Genomic DNA, 12,666 nt, shown 5'->3' with positions numbered 1-12,666 from the left:
TGGGGTATCTCTTCGCAGCTGCTCCAGCAAAGCGCAGCTGCTACTCCTTACCTTGGACGTGGGGTATCTCCTCACCACCCTCCTCACCACCTCCCCTTCTGACCTTGAACGCCTGCGACTGGCACCCTTAGCGCCGGCGGCTGCGACCGGCACACTTAGCGCGGCTGAGAGGAGCTACCCCACGTCCGAGATCAGGGTCAGAGGCCGGGAGGATCCCATGCTCGAGGGGCAGTGGCCAAGAAGAGTTACCCACGTCCGAGGTCAGGGGCAGCGGCCAAGAGTGCCAGGCTGCGACGGCGCAGGAACGGCTGAGAGGAGCTACCCCGCGTCCGAGGTTAGGGGCGGCGGCCCGGAGGACTTAAACCACGCCCGAGGCCAGGGGCCATGGCGGGGAGGAGCAACCCCACCTCCAAGGAGCGGTGGCTGCACGGGCGCAGGAGGGCCTAGAGGGGGTATTATTCTACGTTCAAGGTCTGTTCCATTACCCTCTTCTAAACATTTTTTGGTAGATTATTTCATTGGATTCTCATAACCAAACGTGGCACTTTCCCTTGACATTAAAAAAAAAAAAAAAAAAAACCTAGTTAATACTCAGTTTTTGCCTGTGTTGTGTGATTTAACAGTCCTGGAAGAATCAATTCCCAAAGTTCTCCATCTCCCAGAAATTTTCCCACCACTAGTACATTTCTTTGGGTTAAAGTGGACTCCGGGAAGGTCACCTGTTAAGTTGCTGTCTTGTATATTTTGGTGATTTAGTCAGTTATCTTAGTAAATGAGAACACAAAATAAGCAAATACTCATTGAGCACCAGCTATGTGACAGATAAGCTAGAGGGTGGGGCACAGTAAAGAATGGGATGCAATCCCTGCCCTGTAGCAGCTCACAGCTTAATGCTTAGAGACTTCTGAAGCCTGCAGCGCTCCTGAGGGTTGCCCTGTGGTCCAGAGTTCTGGGTAATCAAGGATAGCAGGAGGGCTCAGACCAGAAGGTAAGAGGAAGACCTTAATGTAAATTTGAGCTATCTCACAATTTGATCTAGGGCAGGTTGTTTCCTGAACTTCTTCAGTCTGTTCTGTCTCTGCCTCCTGAGACATCTGCATTGTACCAACCCACAGTTCAGTTCAGTCACTCAGTCATGTCTGACTCTTTTGCAATCCCATGGACTGCAGCACACCAGGCTTCCCTATCCATCACCAACTCCCAGAGCTTACTCAAATTCATGTCCATCGAGTTGGTGATGCCATCCAACCATCTCATCCTCTGTCATCCCCTTCTCCTCCTGCCCCCAATCCCTCCCAGCATCAGGGTCTTTTTCAATGAGTCAGCTTTTTGCATCAGGTGGCCTAAGTATTGGAGTTTCAGCTTCAACATCAGTCCTTCCAATGAATTTTCAGGACTGATTTCCTTTAGGGTGGACTGGTTGGACCTCCTTGCAGTCCAAGGGACTCTCAAGAGTCTTCTCCAACACCACAGTTCAAAAGCATCAGTTCTTCAGTGCTCAGCTTTCTTTATAGTCCAACTCTCACATCCATACATGACTACTGGAAAAACCATAGCTTTGATTAGACCAACCTTTGTTGGCAAAGTAATGTCTCTGCTTTTTAATATGCTGTCTAGGTGGGGCATAGCTTTTCTTCCAAGGAGCAAGCGTCTTTTAATTTCATGGCTGCAGTCACCACCTGCAGTGATTTTGGAGCCCAGAGAAATAAAAGTCTCACACTGTACCACCCTACTCTTGGGTATTTGTGTAGGTGGCCTCTGACTTTGCATCCTGAGTGCTTTAATAGTACCCACTCCTTTCAGGTCACTGCCATCATGTCAGACCCTCATTTTCTTATGTCTGGACTTGTCTTCACAGCCAGTTACCCGTCTCCCTGTCTCCAGCCCTGTGACTGTCCATCACTGTCTACACCGCAGCCAGAGCATCCTTCTGAAGCACTACATCTATCTTCATCACTTTCCACTCCCCAGGTAAGATTCTGCCAGGGGTTCCCATGGCAGATACAAGCTCCCGAGTGCATACCCAATTCTCACCCTGTGTTCTTTTCCCCACAAACACTCACTCACCTGGTTCTAGCCAAAACGAACCATAGCCCAAGGAAGATAAGTATACTTCTATTTCTAATGGGCCCCTCCAGATTTCTTTCCCCAAAGTTGTAGCAATTATTTCTCCCCATCCTCACTAGCCTTTTAAAATTCTGCCAACCTGATGTGTGAAACCAATATCTTGTTGTTTAAATCAGTGTTTTCCTCTGACCTCCAGTGTAGCTGGACATATTTTTATAGGTTTATTGAGAATTAGCATTTCCTCCTCTTAAATTGTCTTTCCATAATCCTTGCTCAACTTTCTGTGTTTTTCCTTTTCTCATTAATTTGTAGAAGCTCCCTGTGATACTAACTTTTTGATTTTCTAGTAAGCATAATGCGTGCTAAGTCATCTCAGTTGTGTCTAACTCTTTATGACCCCATGGACTGTAGCCTGCCAGACTCCTCTGTCCATGAGATTCTCTAGGCAAGAATACTGCAGTGAGTTACCATGCCCTCCTCCAGGGGATCTTCCCAACTCAGGGATCGGACCTGTGTCTCTTGTGTCTCCTGCATTGGCAGGTGGATTCTTTACCACTAGCATCACCTGGGAAGCCAGTAAACATAATAGCTAACCACTACTGAATATTATGTACAAGGCACTATTTCCCCAGTCAATTCTAGGTCTTTGATTTTGTTCATGTTGAATTTGCCTAAATACAACATGAATTAATAATGTTTAGCAAATGTTTAACATTAATAAATGTTTAACAAATAATGGATAAAGGAATGAGTGAATGAACTGAATGAATGAAATGTGTAAGTTTACTTGCCCTCAAAGACATGCTTTTTGATCGGGGGCTCTGTCATCCTAGGATCCTTCTGCCTTGTCTTGTGCCCCGTTGTCTCCTTTTGAATCACCCCTCTCTGCCTCTTGCTTGACTAGCTAGTAAGTACACCAGAGAGTCTGAATAAATGCTTTCAGAATGAGAAGAATGCCTTTCTCGCCTTTAAATGTTGGGCTTTGGAAAAAGGCTCAGGAAACACACTCAGGTGAGAAGAGGAAATGCTTCTTGTTTCATGAATTGTATAGAGAGAGCCATTATTAGTTACCAGAAAATGATATGCCTAGCATGTAGGAACATAAACGATCTTGGCAATGAGGCTACTAAAATTTTAATGTTATTTCTTCTATATACTGTATCCTTCTGGGAGGAGTTTATAAAATCTTTCCTGGCTTGTTTATGAAGCACCAACCAGCCTGCAGAACTCTAGAGGGATTTCTTCCTTGTTTCTACAAGGAAGCAAATCCACAGCAACTGAGCAAAACAGAATGGTCCCAAAACATTAAACCAGAATCATAGAGGTTTCACCTCCAAAGCATGGACTGAATGATTTTCTTTTAATTTTAGAAGAGCTTTTCCTTTGGATTTATACCAGTATACCCCATTGTAATTCAAGATTAAGTTATTCATTCAGTATCCTCTCCCCATCCCTTCTGCTGAGACTATAAAACAGCCTCAACCTCTCCTTTCTTGTCTAGTCTTGCCTTCCTCCTCCCTCCCCAGTTTTCCTTTAACAGTTCTTTTCCTTAAATGACTCATAAATTAAATTCCATACATTTGGGACACATTGTGTGTTATTTGCAGATAAAACACTTAAGTGTTTCATTTGGAATCAAACACAGTTTCCTGAGGAAATAACTGAAATCACAGAATTGTTGAATAATTTGCTGACAAGCAAAATCAGGTCACCAGGCAAAAGTTATCTTTTTTCCACCAAAGAATCTAAAGCAGCTTTATAAAGATGCACAAACACTAAGGCCTTGGTCCAGAAATCACCTAGGTTGGACCTTAAATGTAGGGATGCAGGCTGTCAGAAAATAAAGGTTTCAATAAAAATGAAGAGCAGCACCAGCTCCCATGAGCTCATCGGGTATTACTGCAAAAACTGCCTCCCTGATCTCAGGGGGAGGAGGGAGAGAAAATAGCATTGATTAAGCTCTCAGAACAAAAAAGTTAGAGAAGCTCTATACAGTCAGCAAAATAAGACCAGGAGCTGACTGGCTTAGATGATGAACTCCTTATTGCCAAATTCAGACTGAAATTGAAGAAAGTAGGGAAAACCACTAGACCATTCAGGTATGACCTAAATCAAATCCCTTACAGTTATACAGTGGAAATGACAAATAGTTTCAAGGGATTAGATCTGATAGACGGAGTGCCTGAAGAACTATGGATGGAGGTTAGTGACATTGTACAGGAGGCAGGGATCAAGACCATCTCCAAGGAAAAAAAAAATGCAAAAAGGCAAAATGGTTGTCTGAGGAGACCTTACAAATAGCTGAGAAAAGAAGAGAAATGAAAGGCAAAGGGGAAAAGGAGAGATATACACATTTGAATGCAGAGTTCCAAAGAATAGCAAGGAGAGGTAAGAAAGCCTTCCTCAGTGATCAGTGCAAAGAAATAGAGGAAAACAATAGAATGGGAAACACTAGAGATCTCTTCAAGAAAATTAGAGATACCAAGGGAACATTGCATGCAAAGATGGGCTCAATAAAGGACAGAAATGGTATGGACCTAACAGAAGCAGAAGACATTAAGAAGAGGTGCCAAGATTACACAGAAGAACTGTACAAAAAAGAGCTTCATGACCCAGATAACCACAATAGTGTGATCACTCACCTAGAGCCAGACATCCTGGAATGAGAAGTCAAGTGGGCCTTAGGAAGCATCACTACGAACAAAGCCAGTTGAGGCAATGGAATTCTAGTTGAACTATTTCAAATCCTAAAAGATGATGCTGTGAAAGTGCTGCACTCAATATGCCAGCAAATTTGGAAAACTCAGCAATGGCTACAGGACTGGAAAAAGTCAGTTTTCATTCCAATCCCAAAGAAAGGCAATGCCAAAAAATGTTCAAACTACCACACAATTGCACTCTTCTCACACGCTAGTAAAGTAATGCTCAAAATTCTCCAAGCCAGGATTCAACAGTATGCGAACCATTAAATTCCAGATGTTCAAGCTGGTTTTAGAAATGGTAGAGGAACCAGAGATCAAATTGCCAACATCTGCTGGATCATTGAAAAAGCAAGAGAGTTACAGAACAACATCTACTTCTGTTTTGCTGACTATGCCAAAGCCTTTGTGTGGATCACAACAAACAATGGAAAATTCTGAAAGAAATGGGAATACCAGACCACTTGACCTGCCTCCTGAAAAATCTGTATGGAGGTCAAGAAGCAACAGTTAGAACAGGACATGGAACAACAGACTGGTTCCAAATAAGAAAAGGAGTATGTCAAGGCTATATATTGTCACCTTACATATTTAACTTATATGCAGAGAACATCATGTGAAATTCCAGGCTGGATGAAGCACAAACTGAAATCAAGATTGCTGGGAGAAATATCAATAACCTCAGATATGCAGATGACACCACCCTTATGGCAGAAAGTGAAGAAGAATTTAAAAGCCTGTTGATGAAAGTGAAAGAGGAGAGTGAAAAAGTTGGCTTAAAACTCAGCATTCAGAAAACTAAGATCATGGCATCAGGTCCCATCACTTCATGGGAAATAGATGGGGAAACAATGGAAACAGTGACAAAATTTATTTTCTTGGGCTCCAAAATCACTGCAGATGGTGACTACAGCTATGAAATTAAAAAGCACTTGCCCCTTAGAAGAAAAGCTATGATCAGCCTAGACAGCATATTAAAAAGAACAGACATGACTTTGCCAACAAAGGTCTGTCTAGTCAGAGCTATGGTTTTTCCAGTAGTCATGTATGGATGTGAGAGTTAGACTATAAAGAAAGCTGAGCACTGAGGAATTGATGTTTTTGAGCTGTGGTGTTGTGAGAAGACTCTTGAGAGTCCCTTGGACTGCAAGGAGATCTAACCAGTCCACCCTAAAGGAAATCAGTCCTGAATATTCATTGGAAGGACTGAAGCTGAACTTGAAACTCCAATACTTTGGCCACCTGATGTGAAGAACTGACTCATTTGAAAAGACCCTGATGCTGGGAAAGATTGAAGGCAGGAGCAGAAGGGGAGGACAGAGGATGAGACAGTTGGATGGCATATCTGATTTGAATGACATGAGTTTGAGTAAGCTCCAGGAGTTGATGAGGGACAGAGAAGCCTGGTGTGCTGCAGTCCATGGGGTGGCAAAGAGTCGGGCACAACTGAGTAACTGAATTGAGCTGAAGCTGGATTCATGACATCTGGCTTCGAAGGTTCGCCTCTCTCCTGGCTGGAAGCAGAGGTTCAGGTAGGATGATCAAAACACTGGACCATAACTTATTCTAGCCTGAGGATGATCACTGTTATCAGACTGTAATGAACCCTGAGCAGGATCAGTTTATTCACTCATTCATTATTCAATGACTCTTTATCGAGCACATACTCTATCAGCAATAGAATAGGTCTTAATTGCAGGGGAAACAGTCTCTATATGAAATCTAACAGGGCTAGTCTAGTGCTGTGCTGACAGATACAGGAAGGTAATATAAATGATGCCAGCTGGGAGGAGCTGGGAACTCTGGTGGCCAGAATAATAGAGGCTCCATCAAAAAGAGGCTGCCTTGACAAAGAAAGACAAGGATCATATATTGTTTTTAAGTGGAATCTAAAAATGATACAAATGAGCTTATGTACAAAACAAAGGCAAAGTCACTGACATAGAAAACAATTTTATGGTTAGCAAAGGGGAAAGGAAAGTGAAAGTGAAGTCGCTCAGTCGTATCAGACTCTTAGCGACCCCATGGACCACAGCCTACCAGGCTCCTCCATCCATGGGATTTTCCAGGCAAGAGTACTGGAGTGGGTTGCCATCGGTACTATGTATAAAATAGATAACAGTAAGGACCCATTGTATAGCACAGGAAACTGTACTGAATATCTTGTAATAATCTATAATGGAAAAGAATCTGGAAAAGAATATGTATATGAATATATGGAGCTTCTCTGGTAGCTCAGACAGTAAAGAATCTGCCTGCAGTGCAGGAGACCAGGGTTCTGTCCCTGGGTTGAGGAGATCCCTGGAGAAGGGAATGGCTACCCACTCCAGTATTCTTGCCTGGAGAATTCCATGGACAGAGGAGCCTGGTAGGCTACAGGGTAGGTTCATGGGGTTGCAAAGAGTCAAACACAACTAAGCAACTAACACTTTCACTTTTCATATGAATATATATATGTCTATGAATAGATATATGTATACCGGATTCACTTTAATGTACAACTCAAAGTAACACAACAGTATACATCAGCTACACTTCAGTTTTAAAGAAAGAACCTGCCTTTATTCAGCTCCATTGATTGTTTTCATAAGGGAGTATGAGCTCAGTATTGTCACATTTTCCAGTTTTCAAAGAAGAAACCCTCAAATCCCAATTTTATTGTAAAATTTCTTCTATTTAAAGACTGACAGCTAATTGCAATTTTTTTTAAATACTGTGTCAGCAAAATATGACTGCAAGGCCAAATATGACTGAGCAGCCAGATAACAACCTCTGCAATAAACTGCTGTATAGTATTTAAAATATATAGCAGTGAATTTCACAAAGTGTTGCCATTTCCCTATTCTTGTCTCCTTAACTTTTGGAAATATCTTAAACATGCAACAGCTACTCTTACAATATGTTGACATAAAATGAGCTTTTTTAAATGTTTGAAATATGGTACTGGAAACCTCCCTCTGCTCCAGCCCCATAGCACCATTTGGGATGCGTGGGGTTTCCTATGCAGTGACTGAAATATATAGGAACCTTTCTAGTTAAGTGCGCTTCTCACCTGTACTTCATTGGTCTTCTTGTGGTGTTTCCCCCTCCGCATGGCTGTCTCAAGATCTACAAGGTACTCCTATGCATATTCTAAAACTCAGGCCCTCCCCACACTGCAGACCTTCACTGATTTTTACAAATGGGAAGGTCATTCTTTTCTCTTTAGCCCCAACCAGCCTGTCACATTCAAAATATAGCTAATGCAGCTCTTACTGAAACAGTGTGCAAATTAGGGAAAGAGAACTTTAACTCCGAAGCTCTTCACTAACACTTGTTGGGAGAGTATCAGAACGTGCAAATCTCTGACTTCCTCGTGCATGGGCTCCCTTACAGCTGGCAGCATACAATCTGTACACCAATAAGAGGTGGTCCTGTGTTAGTCCCCTCCAGGGACACTTCTCACCAATCCACCCTCAGACTCCTTTTGGCATCTCATAAACCCATGGCCCTTGGTTTTCAACTTCCTGTCTTCACAGTTCATCAACAGGCAATAGTAGTGAGGGACCTCCACACTGTGTCCCCAGCCCTACGTCTAAATCCCGTAGGGACTGACAAGCAGAGTCGCCTTTATTGGGCTGTATGAGAGGGATGCTTTGAACAGCCTGGAACAGGGTGGGATGTAGCATCTTTCTAAGGATTCTTTCCAGGCTCCAGAAAAGAGACTGAAAATTAATAGCCAGAACTGAAAACTAGTTCAATCTATCTTAAGACACATATTTTGTTTACTCTTGTTTTGGCATGTATATTGTTTCCTAAAACTTGGATTTTAAGACTTTAACCATTCCCTTCAATTGACTTATATACTATGTGGATTAAGAAACAGATTCTGCTTGTAAAGCAAAAGGACCAAAGTAACAGTGACTTAAGTGGGATGATTTGGGTTTTCTCTCATGTAATGTAGTTCTAGCATGAACAGTACAGAGCCAGGGTGACAGACCCCTGGTGTCTGAGCCCCAGGCCCCGTCCGTGGTGCTGCTCAGCCAGCCCTGAGGTATGGTCCTTATCTGAGTGGCCTGCGATCACTGACTGCCACCAGGAACAGGGTCCTGCTGATGAGAAAGAGAAAGGGGGAGGGGAAGTGTGTGCATTCTCTGTAACTGCACAACCCAGAAGTCACACCTGTCATCTCTGCTCATACGTCAATGGCCAGAACTTTATTGCGTGGTATCTTAGTCTTCTCAAGCTGCCATAACCAAGTACCGCAGGCTGTGCGGTGCAAATAACAGAATTTTTTTTTTTTCTCACAGTTCTGGAGGCTGGGAAGACCCAGATCAAGGTGCTGGCTGATTCAATTTCTGGTGATAGCTCTCTTCTTGCCTTGTAGACAGGGGTCTTCCCCTGTGTCCCCACCTGGTGCAGAAAGATCTCTTCCTCTTCTTAGAGGTTACAGTCCTGTTGGATTAATGGCCCACCCTTAGAACCTCATTTACCTCTAATTACCTCCTAACGGCCTTTTTTCCAGATACAGTCACACGGTGCTGGTGGGACAGGGTGGGGGCATATAGGCTTCAAATTGTGAACTTGGGAGACACAATTCAGTCCATGGCACATGGCTTCACATAGTTGCAAGGGAGCCTGGGAAGTGCAGCGTGTGTTCTAAGCAGGATTCTATTACTAATCCTGGAGGTCCATTAGTTGTCTCCTGTACAACCCAACTTTTACCTGCCTGGTTCTTCTAAGCATTTCTTTTGGCAACACTGTTTGAATGTCTTTGTTATTTTATTTTCAGTTTTCTGAATCCCAACAACAGTCACATCTAAATTCAGAAATAAATACACTGTAAAGTCCACTGTAAAGATGTTCTTATTACCCGCCACGGATCTCCCCGTCGCTGTAGCTGAAGGCTACATTCAGCTGAATGTTGATTTAGCTTCTCAGAGAACAACAGTAGCCAATGAGCAAATGCTGCTTGTATGAAACTACTTAAATATAAGAAAGCTGTGTAAAACAGGAAAGCAGCGCTACCTTTGGTTTTCCTGCTAATGCCTGACTCGGCGTCTGCTCTGGAGCCTGGTACTGTGACAAGAGTGGGCAGGGCTCAGAGACTCCTCGTTTGACTCGGAGAGCCGACCACATCCTGCAAAATCGGGTTGTAAAAATATGCAAATTAAGGTCAAACAGCCCCACATCGGAGATGTAATGGCTAATCTGTTCAGACAGCTGCTTCTTGGCCATTAAATTACAAGGTGACTGAGTTCATGAAGATTTTCACACACAACTAACTCCTCAAATTGTGTCTCATACTTTGGCTTTCATGGACAAAGCTAGCCAGATGAGCTATGGTTGTAGCAGAAAGAGCCAATCTGTCGCCATTTGTTTTCCAATAGACAAAGAGGCATTATTTTCAGGTTGATTAAAACTGGTCACTCAAGCCAAATTCCAGGATGAGGTCATGAAGATCAGTCACTGTGGGGTTTATTGCCAAAGGCAACTGGGGAAAGAGTCCAGTGTTCTTTGCTGAAAGATATAGTGCCAAAAATTCAAGTTAAACTTTAAAATTATGTTACCTTTATCTGTACTATCCTGCACACACTAAAAATAACAATATTAAATGCAGGTCCTTAAATATTAATCTTATGTAAGGACATTGTTCAAAATGTATACATTTTGTATACTGGGTTAGATCAGGCATGGTTTATTATTATCGCTATTCTCTTTCCTCTTCTCGGACAATTGAAACCTTATTTGTTTTATAAATACATTTATAAGCAAAATAATGTGGAACACATTTTATTCTGCTCATATAATTTATTTAATATTATTTTGTTATTAAATATGAGGGAATTTTAATAAGTGATTGCTTCATCACTCGGACTTTCTCATGCGTAGTATGAATGACTTCCACAGAATTGTCTAGCTGATGAAATTACTTTGAATTCTTAAAGCAACTCTGAGTCTTTTATTAATACTATAAGAATGCTATGATAAAATCTCACAAATTGCCAACAATAAGGAAATGGCTGTTCTACCAAGTGAGAATTCTTAATCAAAAAATATTTTTAAAGACAATTTACTCTTAATGTAGCACATATAATATGTAAATAAGGAATAAAATAAGCTAGTGTTTTTTTGGACAATAAACACAAGCCATTTAATACTAAAATAATATATTGCTAAAAATCAAAAGTTGAAAACACAAAGAATAAATTGTTACTTTATGAGCTCTTGATTTGGAAAATTTTAAAAATTGATCAATTTTGGACTAAACTGCCTTTTCTAACCAATAAGGCCATAAAATTCACAGTACAAAAATTACTTTCAATCATAATTAGTAGGAATCGGTTATAACTTTGTCAAAAATTTGAAATGAAATGATCATGAGACTTAAGAGTTCCATTGGTTCTTAGAATATAACCAAACGAATTAACCTTTAAAATATGTGGAAAGTCCTATACACATGCTTTGTTATTTATTAAAAAAAATGGTTACTAATCAAAATATCTTTTTTTAGGATGTCATTTTTTTAGTCATTTAAAATTACACTCAAAAGAAAGTGAAATAATACAGAAAATAGTTATAATGTTAAGTATAAAAAACAAGTTTTTAGATTTTTTTTTTTCCTCCTCAAGGAATGAATTACTGAGGTGGGAAATAATTTTGGTTGTCATTGATAGAAACAATGAGAAATAGCCATATTTAATGCCTCGTGATCTAACAACCCACTCCAGTACTCTTGCCTGGAAAATCCCATGGACGGAGGAGCCTGGTAGGCTGCAGTCCATGGGGTCACTAAGGGTCGGACACAACTAAAGCGACTTCACTTTCACTTTTCACTTTCACGCATGGAGAAGGAAATGGCAGCCCACTCCAGTGTTCTTGCCTGGAGAATCCCAGGGACGGGGGAGCCTGGTGGGCTGCCGTCTCTGGGGTCGCACAGAGTCGGACACGACTGAAGTGACTTAGCAGCAGCAGATCTAACTTTGTGGCTCCCCCAGTGGCTCAGCAGTACAGCATCTACCTGCAACGCAGGAGCCGCAAGAGACAAGGGTTCAATCCCTGGGTGAGGAAGATCCCCTGGAGGAGGGCATGGAAACTCACTCCAATATTCTTGCCTAGAGAAGCCCATGGACAGAAGAGCCTGGCAGTCTGTGGTCCATGGGGTCGCAAAGAGTCAGACATGACTGAAGTGACTTACCATGTAGCACAATCTAACGCTGTAATTTTAACAGTGAAATACAATATTGCAAACATCAATTCTGCTTATCTCCAGTGTCTCATTTACTTGAAATCTGTGCATGTTAGCTACTTCTTCGTTTCTCCCCAGTATTCCAAATGTAAAAGTTTTGTGCACTATTGTGGACTCCAGGAGGTGCAGGCAGGAAGTACCTTTCTTTTTCTCCCACTTTGATCTTCAGATATCTCCCATCAGGTTTCCCTGCTCATCCCCTGGATGAGAGCTTAAGCAGATCCCAGAGATTTGCAGTCCCTTTCAGAGCTAAAAAGGTTTTATTTTCTAGTACAATATTAACAAATCCTGTATGATAAAATGAAAACTATGATCTCTTCAGCTTCTCCCTGCCACCACCCACAGACTAACAGCGGGGAGAGGGACTTGGTCTACTTCATGGTTTCACAATTCCCCAGCATGGCTCTTCCACTTTTCTTCTCCTACTCTGTATGCACCCTTTGGTTCCTCCAAGGTTGGAGGAGATAACAGGGAGAGGAGATAGGTAAGGAATAAACACTGACCGGACAGATGCTGTTGTAACATGGTATTAGGGACGCTTGCATGGCAGATGCACCAAAGCTGACTCCTTCTTTTGGGAGGTTCTTTGTGAAAGCTTGGGCTAGAGGATCTGCCTCCGTGAGTCACTCAGAAGGCTAGAAAGCTCGTGCTGGTCGTTGGCAGGGATGGCCC

Source organism: Bos indicus, chromosome 10, assembly GCF_029378745.1.
Source record: "Bos indicus isolate NIAB-ARS_2022 breed Sahiwal x Tharparkar chromosome 10, NIAB-ARS_B.indTharparkar_mat_pri_1.0, whole genome shotgun sequence".
Lineage (NCBI taxonomy): Eukaryota > Metazoa > Chordata > Mammalia > Artiodactyla > Bovidae > Bos > Bos indicus.
This window is presented reverse-complemented; position numbering follows the sequence as displayed.